We start from the raw sequence: 11,683 nt of genomic DNA, 5'->3' as shown, positions 1-11,683 counted from the left end.
ACATAGAGAGGCATCTGCAAACAATAGGGATTTAGATATGTCGATGTTGAAAGGGGTAGTGGTCTCTAATGCAGACCTTAGAGAGGAACACAGGGAAGTTACAATATGTATATTCTCTACATCACGTGCATTCAAAGCCTATTTATATATATCCTTATCTGTAAAGTTTTCATGAATAAAGCATAACCCTTTTCAATTCAATCTGTAAATAATGCTTTGATATTATAATCTTGTATATATAAAAATGATATAAAATTGGTATTTTAAAACTACCTTATTTTGAACGCACGTGATGCACACAAATATTCATGAGTAACTTACTCGAGGAGAGGAAGATGATGATTCAAGTGTTTTGGACACAACAGATGGCATTGTAGGTACGTTAAGGCGTGCTGTTGATGAAGGGGATGCTGACAATGCAATGTTGGGAGGAGAAGGATTTGAAACACATTATATGATGGGAATTAGCTTTAGTGGAGGTTCTTGTCTCTATTTTGTTCAGAACGCACGGTTGGGTCATCAAATCATTCTTGATGACAACTCATCTACGTGCTCAACAGATTCTATCCCACCAATTAATGGGACATTTTATGGGTCTAGTTCTATTTCCATAAGTAGCCTAACTGAACTGAATGGTGACTAGACTGCCACGTATCATCATTCGGATGTCATTGATTATGTCCATCTCAGCCTATGAAAACAGCGGAAGCAGAGGTCTGCTTTAACATGGAGACAAAAGCATGTGTGCGAGAAAAGCAGGGAATAGGAAGAATAATAGCTTAAAAGATATTATGCTTCCTTCAAAATTTTGAGGTGGCGAGCATATATAAAAAGGCAACCAGGAGATTGCGAAGAGGACAATTAATCGTGGACGAAGGAGACGATGAAGGTACGGAAGTTCGATGATAGGAGGAAGATGGTGACAATGACCGAAGGTGAAGACAACATAGAGACTACCGACAGAAGCTAAAGTTGAAGAAGAGGTGTGAGAACGAAGAAGGTGACATTGCCAGTAGACAGATGAAGGTGGTGAGGAGAAGCCGTCAATGAAGCCATAGCAAAATCTAAGGTGAAGAACTCTGCAGCAGATGACGACGGAGCTCAAGCTGATGATGAAGGAAACAAAGTTGTTGTGACGACGAAGGACCAACCTTCTTGCTGCGACGAAGGAGTGACAACGCGGAAGGTGACATTGAAGCCGCAGTCAGATGAGGAAGGCAAAGAGGAAGGTGACGATGAGTTACGTGAGGACGGAAACTGAAGCACGAGGAAGAAGAGCTTTGAGAAGCTTTGGAACATGAAATATGAAGAGAGCGGGAGGGCTATGACAACGAGCTTCTGATATAGAAAATTTCTCTCTGTCATAACCCGGGTGACTTGTCAATTGTCCTTGACATGCAGTAACGGTGGTCGCACCTTCATGAGCAGCATATGATGGCTATCCATGTAGGAGGTGACAAAAAGTTTTAAAAGTGAGCTTTTGACGAAATGAAGAAATTTGAGAAAAGCTAAAAGCTTTAAAGGTTTTTAAGCTTATTTCATGGGAAAGAAAAGCTAAGGCTTAGAAAACCCTAGTTTTTTTTTAATAGCCAAAAATCCTTACTCGACTCTCTTCTTTAAACAACTTTCTATTCAAAGCCTTATTTGTCTCTCCTCTTATGATGACGACATTATCAGCTGTGCACTGTCTAATGCTGAGATTCCTCACTATTCATCAAAATTTTGGAGATCGAAATCTTTGAAAGTGCACTTGGATTCTTGGGAGTGATTGAGAACATCACAATAGTCATTTCCCTTGTCTTCCTTATAAGACATATGGATGTTGGATGCAAATATCCATGTATTCATTCTCTCAAAGAGTTTAAAATGTTGACACCAAACACCAATCTCATTGATTTCTTACTCATGTGCCCTCCCATGCCCCTCCATGTATTCATTATCTCAAAGAGTTTAAGATGTTGACACCAAACACCAATCTCATTGATTTCTTACCTAGGTGTAACAACATATTGACATGATTGTAGGCTTCTTTTTACTTATTACATGATTCTAGGCTTATTTTTATGTCTTACAATGCATTTCAAGTTGTTCATCTCTTACGTATAGCTTTCTATAACTACAATGGAGTTCATCACCCATCTAACATTATCTTAGACACTCTTACCCATTGTCATGAATTCTCCAGCATCATTAATCCAATATAGTGTGGAGTTTAGAAAAAATAATACAATTTCTAAACAACTTAATAATTACATCATCATAAAAGCCATCGACCAGTCATGATGCACAATTGAACATATGAGTTTTTCCTTGCCACGTCTCCAAATGTACTCATGCAAAGTATGAAACCTTAAAGAGGTTGAGATGAAAGGTCTCATTGATTTCTATCTTAGGTGCAAGAAAATATTGACATAGCTCTAGGCCTAATATTAACTTTCATCATCTCAACTAACATGGAGGTTGAAAATATGTATTTTTCATTTACAAGCATACAGTGTGGTCAATAATCCCAACTAGTATTGAAAAACCTTTCATTGACCGTAGTTTCTAGAAAGCACTCGTTTGACAAATGTTGTGTCATTTTTCACGTGGAATTGTCTAAGGAAAGTTGCATAAGAACACACTCACCTTCTATCACTTATATAAGTAATGGGTAAGTCTTTAGACTTTTAGTAGACTCAATTGTGAATGTGAAGATTATATTGAGAAGCTAACTCAATAACATGTGGCCTTTGAAAAGAGAAGGACCAAAATCTTACAACTCTATAGGTTACTCCTCATTCCCAGGCAAATTTTATGCACTTTATTCCATATACATACCAAGGTGATGATTGTCAATTTACTATCCCTACCACATGTTCCAATCCCTCATATAAACAAACTACTTGATCTTAATCAACTTTTCAAAGAGCTCCAAATAGTGTTGCTAAGTGTTGTTTCGACCAATTTTCATCCACTTTTGAAAATCCAATTTTTTATAGGAAATAAATTTCCCCTTGAAACATGTTTCAAATCTTTTACTCTGCTATCTTACAACATTGGTAAAGTCCCATTCAATTTTGACATCATATGCACATGTTATTTCAAATATAGTGAAATAGGATCTAAGCCGCTAAAGTGGCTTGTAGCCGCTTTCATGGAAAATTACAAAGCTAGTGTTGAAGTCTCTCGAATAGCAAAAACCACATTCTTACTCTTCCTTTTAGTAGCAGGAGTTGCTACTCATTCTTCTGTGGTGATGTAGAGGCCAAGCACTACAACAAAAAGGCCTCATAGACGCACATTTAGACACGATTTTTGAATATAGAGAAAAAATTATGGGCGCGTCTATTCGCCCGTCTATTTGCACGTCTATAATCGCATGTATCAACGAATTTACACGCACAAATAGACGTGCAATAGATGCACATATACACGGGCATATAGACACGCTGGTAGACGCGCTTTTACAAGCACTGATAGACGCGAACGAAAAATAAAAAATGTCATTTTTTTAGAAAAGATATTTAATTTCTTTTTTTATTTGAATTATGAAGCGCGTGTAGTATAAGCGCGTGTAGTCTGCATTATAGACGCGCAAATAAACGCAAATTATCTGCAATTTAGACGTGCTAATAGACGTGCAAAACTGAACTGGAAAAAAAAAACCAGAGAGCATGTGGTTGCAACCACATGCTCTCTGGTTTTTTTTTTCCCCCTCCCATACATTAGATTGTGTATTTGGGAAAAAGACAATGTATCTTACGGGCACGAGAATTGAAAATAAAAGTCCATGTATTCTTTATATATCAAAGCATTTACAAGGGAAGTTTAAGTGCTTACGACCTAAAGCGTGGCCGCAAGCAGTAGGCTCAAAGAGATATCATACATATACAAGAAAAGAAGGCCTCATGAGGAGGTATGGTGCTCCTCTACGAATCTGATGAGGAAACATCCTCGCTACTACCACCATGGCTACTAGCATCGCTATCCCCCTCCTTGCTATGCTCCACTTTCGGGCTCGCCTACACACACAAAAGTTCAGGGTTGCTTACATAGACAAGGTGTATAAAAAGTTATAATTAGTTTTACTTTTAATAAGAAAGTAAGAAAAACATACCTCCTCTGGCTGTCGAATCCTCATGGCCCGATTGTATTGGTCCTCAATGATGAGACCCTCCTCATAAAAGTGAAGCCATGTCGCTGAGCGGTTATGGCATCGATGGTAACCTACCTCTCTAGGAGTAGGTGTCCTACCAACGATGGTAGTCTACAAAACATTTAGAGATATACAAACAATTATGAGTCACAATATATTAGACTAAAATAAATTAAGAATTGAAAGAAATATAAATTTAAAAAAACTAGAAATCAAAATATACTTACAAACTTTGCCTCCCACGACTCTCTGCCGCCTGATCCGTAATGTGACGATCCCATTGTTTCCATTTGGATCTGTCACGCCTCTACGTGCTGGCGACTCTTCACTTTCTCAGTTGCTTTCTTCTACTCTACGTGGTGGCACATAGATGGTTGGCTGTAGGCTCCACGCCCCTTCTCCAGCCTCTGTAGTGAGTCCCTGGCCTGTGTCATGAGGTGGGATCTTTTGTTGTGAAGCATATCCCTCACTTTTATATGTCCCCAATTATCCGAGAATTGCTGACCCTCAGGATTTGGGTACCTCCTATGGATTGCCCTCAACACCCCCTGCAACAAGCCGCTTTTTTGATTTTTGAAGGCAATGAAACAATCTTTATATGTCACATGTATAACGTCGTCATTTACGCCATTACATCCCTTCCCTCATCATCATGAAAGATGCCACCAGCATCTGTAACTCTATAGTACTGGCATACAACCTCCTCTACATGATCTACTGGTGAGGGTGATCGCTCGCCACCTCCTAGGCAATCCCCACACAACCCTTGTCCTCCCCCTCGACTCTCCCTCCTCCCTCTCTGTCGACTGCCCTCTACCTCGCTGGACGCACAAGCTTCTGTAGATGCACGTGCTTCTGCATATGCTTGTGCTTCAGCCGATGCACGTGGAGTACGTGGAGTACATGAAAATGGAGTACCTGCGGAGTACCTGTATGTGGAGTACCTGCATGTGGAGTCTGGGAAGTGGTCCCATACAAAGATGCCAGAGGCGTCCCAGACATGACACTGAACACCTTGTTCGCTGTGGGAGAGCGGCCAAGGTGTCTGGTCATCTCTCCCATGAAGTCTTCCCTACTAGAAAAAACTCCAAAAAATGCATTGACCCCCCTGCCAAAGGAGGCCAATGTATCATTCATGCGATCCACATCTGGGTCATTGCTAGATGAACTAGGATACGACATCTGCAAAAAAAAACACAGAAAAAAGACAAATTTATTTGCATACAAAAAATCATGTATTACCTACATTTTCAAAGAGCTTTCTTTAGACATTGAGCATAACACTTAAGTGCTAATGCTTCTCTTAAACAAGAAAACTGATAAACACAAACATGGGATTGGTCACATTCATCATTGCAAAAATATATTGTTTAATATTAGAATTGGGAGACCTGACGCATGTATCCCCGCGTCTACATTGCAGGTTAGACGCGCTCTCAGACACGCTCTAGAGTGAACCTTCTATCCAGCGCGTCTATCTGCGCATCTAACATGCAGCATAGACGCGCTTCCAGACGCGCATCCCAGGTCAATGTGCGTGTATAATCGCATGTAGACTACATGTCAACTTTCTGTCCAGCGTGTGTATCATCGCGTGTATACTACAAAGCACACTCGCTCTAAGACGCGCCCTTAGACGCTCTCAGAGGAAACATTTTTTCGCGTCTATGTCTACGTCTACACTGAGATGTAGATGCGCTATCAGACGCGCGCGGTCGGCCGATTTTAGGCCGACGACTGCCATTGATGATTTACAAAATGCAATACATAATGGAATCACAAATCCTAAATACACAGACAGAGCAGAGAGAGGAAGAGAGAAACAAAGAGAGAGCGAGAGACTCACCTTGGGTGTTTGGTGTGGTGGGTGGTGGCGCTTCTTCCTTCTCCTTCTTCCTCTCCTTGGTAAGTTACCCTCCCTTGATGCTTGCTTGCTGCTTCTTCTTGTTCTCCTCTTTCTTGTTCTCTCTTTCTTCCTCTCCTTGGCTTTTCTTTTTCCCTTCTTGTGTGTTTGAAATGAAAGAAGAGGTGAGTCATGAGGAGGTGAGGCATGAAGAGACTAGGTGAGGCATGAAGAGACTGCATGTCAGCTAAACTCAAGCTTCAGAACTACAAAAAACGTAGGAAAGGAAAGGCGCAATTTGAAAAGAAATGATTTAAGTATGGTTTGAATTTTGATGTGTGCGTCTATTTTCACATGTATATGTGCGTCTATTGTTCAGATAGACGCAAATATAGACGCGTAGTTAAACGCGGATATAGACGTGCATTTGATTTATCATAATTTTTTATTTTTAAGATAAGTTTTGATAGTGAATTCTTATCATAAGTTTTAATGTATTTATGATGATTTTTTTGTATTTAAAATTAAGATCTTATGTAAACATATGAATGACAAATATTTTGATGTAAACTTAGAGCCTTTGATTGAAGAGTTAGAAATGTTATGGGAAGGTATTGAGGTGCAAGATACAAGTGCATCTGCATCCTCTAGATATTTCACATTGAAGGCCATGTTGTTGTGGACCATGCACAACTTTCCAAGATACGGAGAGTGTTCAGTACATGTATATAACTCTATATTTGAAATTCAAGACTTGAATCAATTGCATTTTATTATTTCACTTGTTTTTTTAGGTTTAACCACGTCAGGATATCATGCATGTACTATTTGCGGTTCCTCCCTAGTTTCCTCTAGGCCGGCACGTTTAAAGAAGGTTATCTACGACAATCATCATCGATTTCTTCCTATTGACCATCCCAAATATGTTCTCCCTACTAATGGAATGACTCCATAATCTCTAACCATTTGAGATTGGAAGGAAAGATGGATTAATGCCCATAGCCATCCTCCACTCGGCATGAGTCGGTAAGAAGTGCATTTCTCTCGATTGACTTTAAAGTATTTAGCATGATGAATTGTTTACATAATATATTGTTTGTTTGTTAGGTTCTCTATATTTTTTCGTCTTTCGTACTGGACTGAACTCAATATCAATCACATGTTGGACCCCATGCACATATTCAAAAATGTTGTATCTACATTATGGGATCACTTGATAGGGGATCCTGATTCAATTAATGTAAGGGAGGATTTACGTAACATTGGTTGCATGAGATGAGCCTGGCCACGCATTGGACCCAGAGGAAAGATTGAGCTACCCCATGCACCTTGGATGTTGTCAAAGAATGAGGAAAAAATAGTGAATGAACAAATATATAACTTTCGAACACCCACAGGATGTATGAGATGTCTCAAGGGAGCCTTCATAAAGAAAAAGAAAAGAGGTGTGGAGCAACTATCTGGTTTGAAGTCCCACGATTGGCACAAAATGATTCAAGTAAGGGTATCTCTAACCATGAATATAGTAATTAGTGGAGTAACTATGTGTAAACTTTGGGGTATGATGACTTTTTCCTCAACTAATCATTTGATCTATGAATATTGTTTACATTCAGTTCGTACTTCCTACTAGCATATACCATTGTGCCTCCAAAGATGTACGTGATATTGTTTACAATATGGGAGAGCTTGTGAGGTGTTTATACATTGTATTTTTTCATTATATATCTTTGAATTTCTACACAAAAATAAACAATTCTCAAATACATCTTGACAGATACATGAGCTCGAAGGAAATTGATCCAAACACATTGCAAGATGCTCGAGTATTATCTGTTGAGGTGGTTTGTTTGGTGGAGGAAATTTTTCCTCGATCCATTTTGACTACTCAATTGCATTTACTCGTACATTTGATTGATGAGATCGCACTTTGTGGGGCAGTTCATGTAAGGTGGATGTTTTTTCTTGAGAGCTTCATGAAAATCTTGAAAGATTTTGTGAGGCAAAAAGCATGGCCTGAGGGAAGCATGGCTGAGGGTTGGTTAGTGCAATCATCCCTTGTTTATATCTCTGAATATCTTGCTGAAGTGGATCCCTCTCAACCACGACTATGGAAAGATGATGAAGACTTGAGGATGACCTCTATAGTACCTCAAGGAAAAGAAATGAGTAAAGTGCTAACAAAAGAAGAACTTCTTAAGTTAAATAATTTTTGTGTGATCAATAGTGATGTAATGAGCAAATGGGTGACACTATATAATGAAGCAAGGGCAAGAAGAAAAAGTGAAAGACAAGAATTTTGCACTAGATATGGACGTAATGTCTCATTTCTAGATCATCTAAATGCGCTCCCACGTCATATTGATATAGATTGGTTACATGAGGAAATGGAGAGAATGGAAAAAGAGGAGGAAATTAATATATCTCAAGAAGAGTGGGAATACGCACGAGGTTGCTTATCAAAGGTGAGACATACTATCAATTAATTTTTTTCTATAAGTTTTATTTTATATAAATATTTGACATGTTTGATCTTTTATCTTTTACTACTAGTGCACATTATTCAATGCACTTTGGTGTGAGGGTAAACATCTTCGAACTCAACGTATATATGAAAAGAGAAATACCCAAGATTGTGGTGTCCTTGCTCACTTCGAGGCTGCCAATGGTACCATGGAAGGTTATTTTGGCTTGATCCAAGATATTCTGAAGCGTGACTTCAGACGATTCTTTATATATGTAGTGGATGTGAAGTGGTTTAAAGAAGTGGTAACAAATGGTGAGCATTGCACAATCAGACGTCATCCAAGTGGTTTTGTAATCATTGACTCTACAAAATTTCACCAAAACAAGAATGACACATTAGTACTACCTCAACAATGCGAGCAGGTATATATGCAAAGGCTAATTTTTTTATATGTATACATGTGATACATATACACAATATAATAAGTACTGAAGTTTTTTGCTTTTGTTTTTCAAATACAGGTTGTGTATCATCCAATGGTAAACAATAACGGATGGTGGTATGTTATCCCTATATCTAATCGTTCAAAACCACTATATGGTAGTATTACCGACATGGAGATAGCAGATGACAATCCAATAATTAATGATGATGTGGATGATGACACCATAATGGATGATATGCATGATATAGTACAAGGTGAACCTCTCAAGGATGTTCAAGGAAACGCAGAAGAAGACAATAATGTGATTGTCGATGATATTGATGAAGTTATTGAGCAATATAGCAACACATCTGATAGTGGGATAGACTTATTTGTTTCGTTACCTCTTGGTAACATAGACCTAGAAGTAGATAGTTTAGCAAGGGCTGATCTCATTGAAGATAGTAATTACTAACTCTATTTTTTTAATTCAATGATTCAATGTGTATTCTTAATTCTATGGTTTTTATCATGCGCACATGTGCATGCTCAAGAATCAATTTCAGGTGGTTAAATAATTATTAACTTTGGTTTTTTAATTATGTGAATTGCTAATTTTAGGTGGTTAAATAATTGCGTGTCTGCTGGCGCGTCTATATTAGTGTCTATTTGTGCGGATATATAGACGCAAATTTTTTGTATATCTACATGCACGTTTACACGCACTTATAGACGCTCTGATAGACCGCCCAACTTTGTGCGTCTAACATGCACGTCTATGCCTCATTTCTGTTGTAGTGAAGGTACATGAATTCTCCTTGCTCTCTTCTCTATTTCTCTTCTTTTTCACTTGGCTCCTTGGTCCTTTTTTAGAAGTTTGACTTCTTCTTTCTTATTCCTATTGTTTTTTTTTCATTTATCTTTTTTCTCATTTTATTTCTCTTTCTCTTCTTTCCAAGTTTAGGAGTGCATTTGTGTAGTGTCTATTAAGGTAATGGCTTTCCCTAATGGTGTGACAATGCATAAGAGAAGATGCACATCAATGGAGAGTCCCAATTATATGTTGATAACTCTAGTAAGTGCACTTATAAAGCCAATGCCAATTTCTTTTGACATGGAGGAGCTCACATCAAGAGCTTAAGTACTTTATTTGCCTTGACATTGGTTTTGTGAACTCTTTGTATCCAAAGGTCATTTAGATCTCTAGTTATGATCTCTTTAGTAAGCATAACTTCCATGAGGTATTTGGGGACCTTTTGTTGGGGGAAAAGGAGCATGTGCCAATGACACACTGTATTAACTTCACACATTTTCATCACATACCTATACATTATAGGTGCCAAGTGCCCATCAATGTCACCTTATTCTTAATTCTTTTAGTGACATTTAAATCAGAAAAGGCTAGTCACATATTGTGACTATTGGAGTTCCCACATACAGTGTCTCTCTCTCTTTCTCTCTTGCTTTATTTGCCATACCTCTTGCTCCTGCTATGTGCTTCCATTAGGACTCTACCTTTCAATTGATATCACAGTAGGCATTCAAGGAGCTTTCTCATCATTTGCTTCAGCTTGGATTTCAAGTTTCATCTCAAGGTTTCATGGTACCCTTCTTCCTTCTAAGGTACGCATTGAGTCTTCCCTTCTCCTATAAGCTTATTGCAACTTGCTACTGACTTGGCGAGGAGCCTTCCAAGACTTAATTAAGCCTTTTTGAGTACTTATCGAACCCATAATAAACCTTCTATCCATTTTGAGTGGATATAGAGTATGCTACAAAAGTCATGGATAGTTATGGTAGCTTGATAGCTCTTTTATATTTTGGCCATAGCTTTTGCATACAATATCGTACTCAAGTGTTTTATAGATCAAAATGAAGAGTGCGATGAGAGCTACATATTTAAATAGTCATAGAGTTGATTTTATGTAGTGTTTATTTCTCAGTTTTACAAAAAAAAAGTTCTAGTTTGGACAATAAGTAGTAAATTTCATAATGCACATTTGATGCTTCAGGGATGTTATTTTGGTACTCGAATGGTATGGGTATGATTTGGGATGCTACTTGTGGTTTAGAGTTCGATTAGCTCAATTCTATAGAGGTTGATTGCTATCATAATAGTTTGCATAGTTAGCATACAACAATGAGCTTCATGTTTTAAATTCTTATTGTGCCTACATGGTACTTTGGGTATGCTACATATCCACAGTGATGCCTAGCATTGATGTATGAGCTAGATATGGTTATGACATGCTTTAGAACTTGGATTTGAGCTACATTTGATGCTCTTAGGCTTTGGTTAGTTTCTTTGAGTTTTCATGCTTATTCATTTACAGGTATTGAAGATTCATTGGACACTTATGCTCATGGATGTATTTGTGATGCACTTGGGCTTCCCAAATGATTTGATGTATATGACTTGAGATTTTCTTACTCACTTTGATTTCCATATTTTCTTCCAATGGGAGACACTTCCACTTTGCAAAGCTTGGCTTTCTTATTTTTCCCTTGATTTGCCTGAATTTTGGGGCTAATTTGCAATCATTTTCAATAGCTCATTCTCTTAGATTTCGCATTGGTATACTATCATTGTGGCTCGTTCTTTGAATGATAGTGCCATTTTCAATAGTGAAAAGCTTGATGGAACTAATTTCACTTACTGGAAGGTGTATGCATGATAGGTACTAGCTCAAAATAAGTAGAATAGAGACCATTGAAAACCAAGAGTATAAAACTTGAAGCTATTGATAAGAATACTTAGGATGAGTTGGATAAAATATCTAGATGTACTATCATATTTATCATGGACCTTCA

This window comes from Lygodium microphyllum, chromosome 22 (genome assembly GCF_053477565.2).
Source record: "Lygodium microphyllum isolate KBCC chromosome 22, Lygodium_microphyllum_v1.1.10, whole genome shotgun sequence".
Lineage (NCBI taxonomy): Eukaryota > Viridiplantae > Streptophyta > Polypodiopsida > Schizaeales > Lygodiaceae > Lygodium > Lygodium microphyllum.
The sequence above is the reverse complement of the archived record's forward strand: the minus strand, read 5'-3'. Positions refer to the sequence as shown.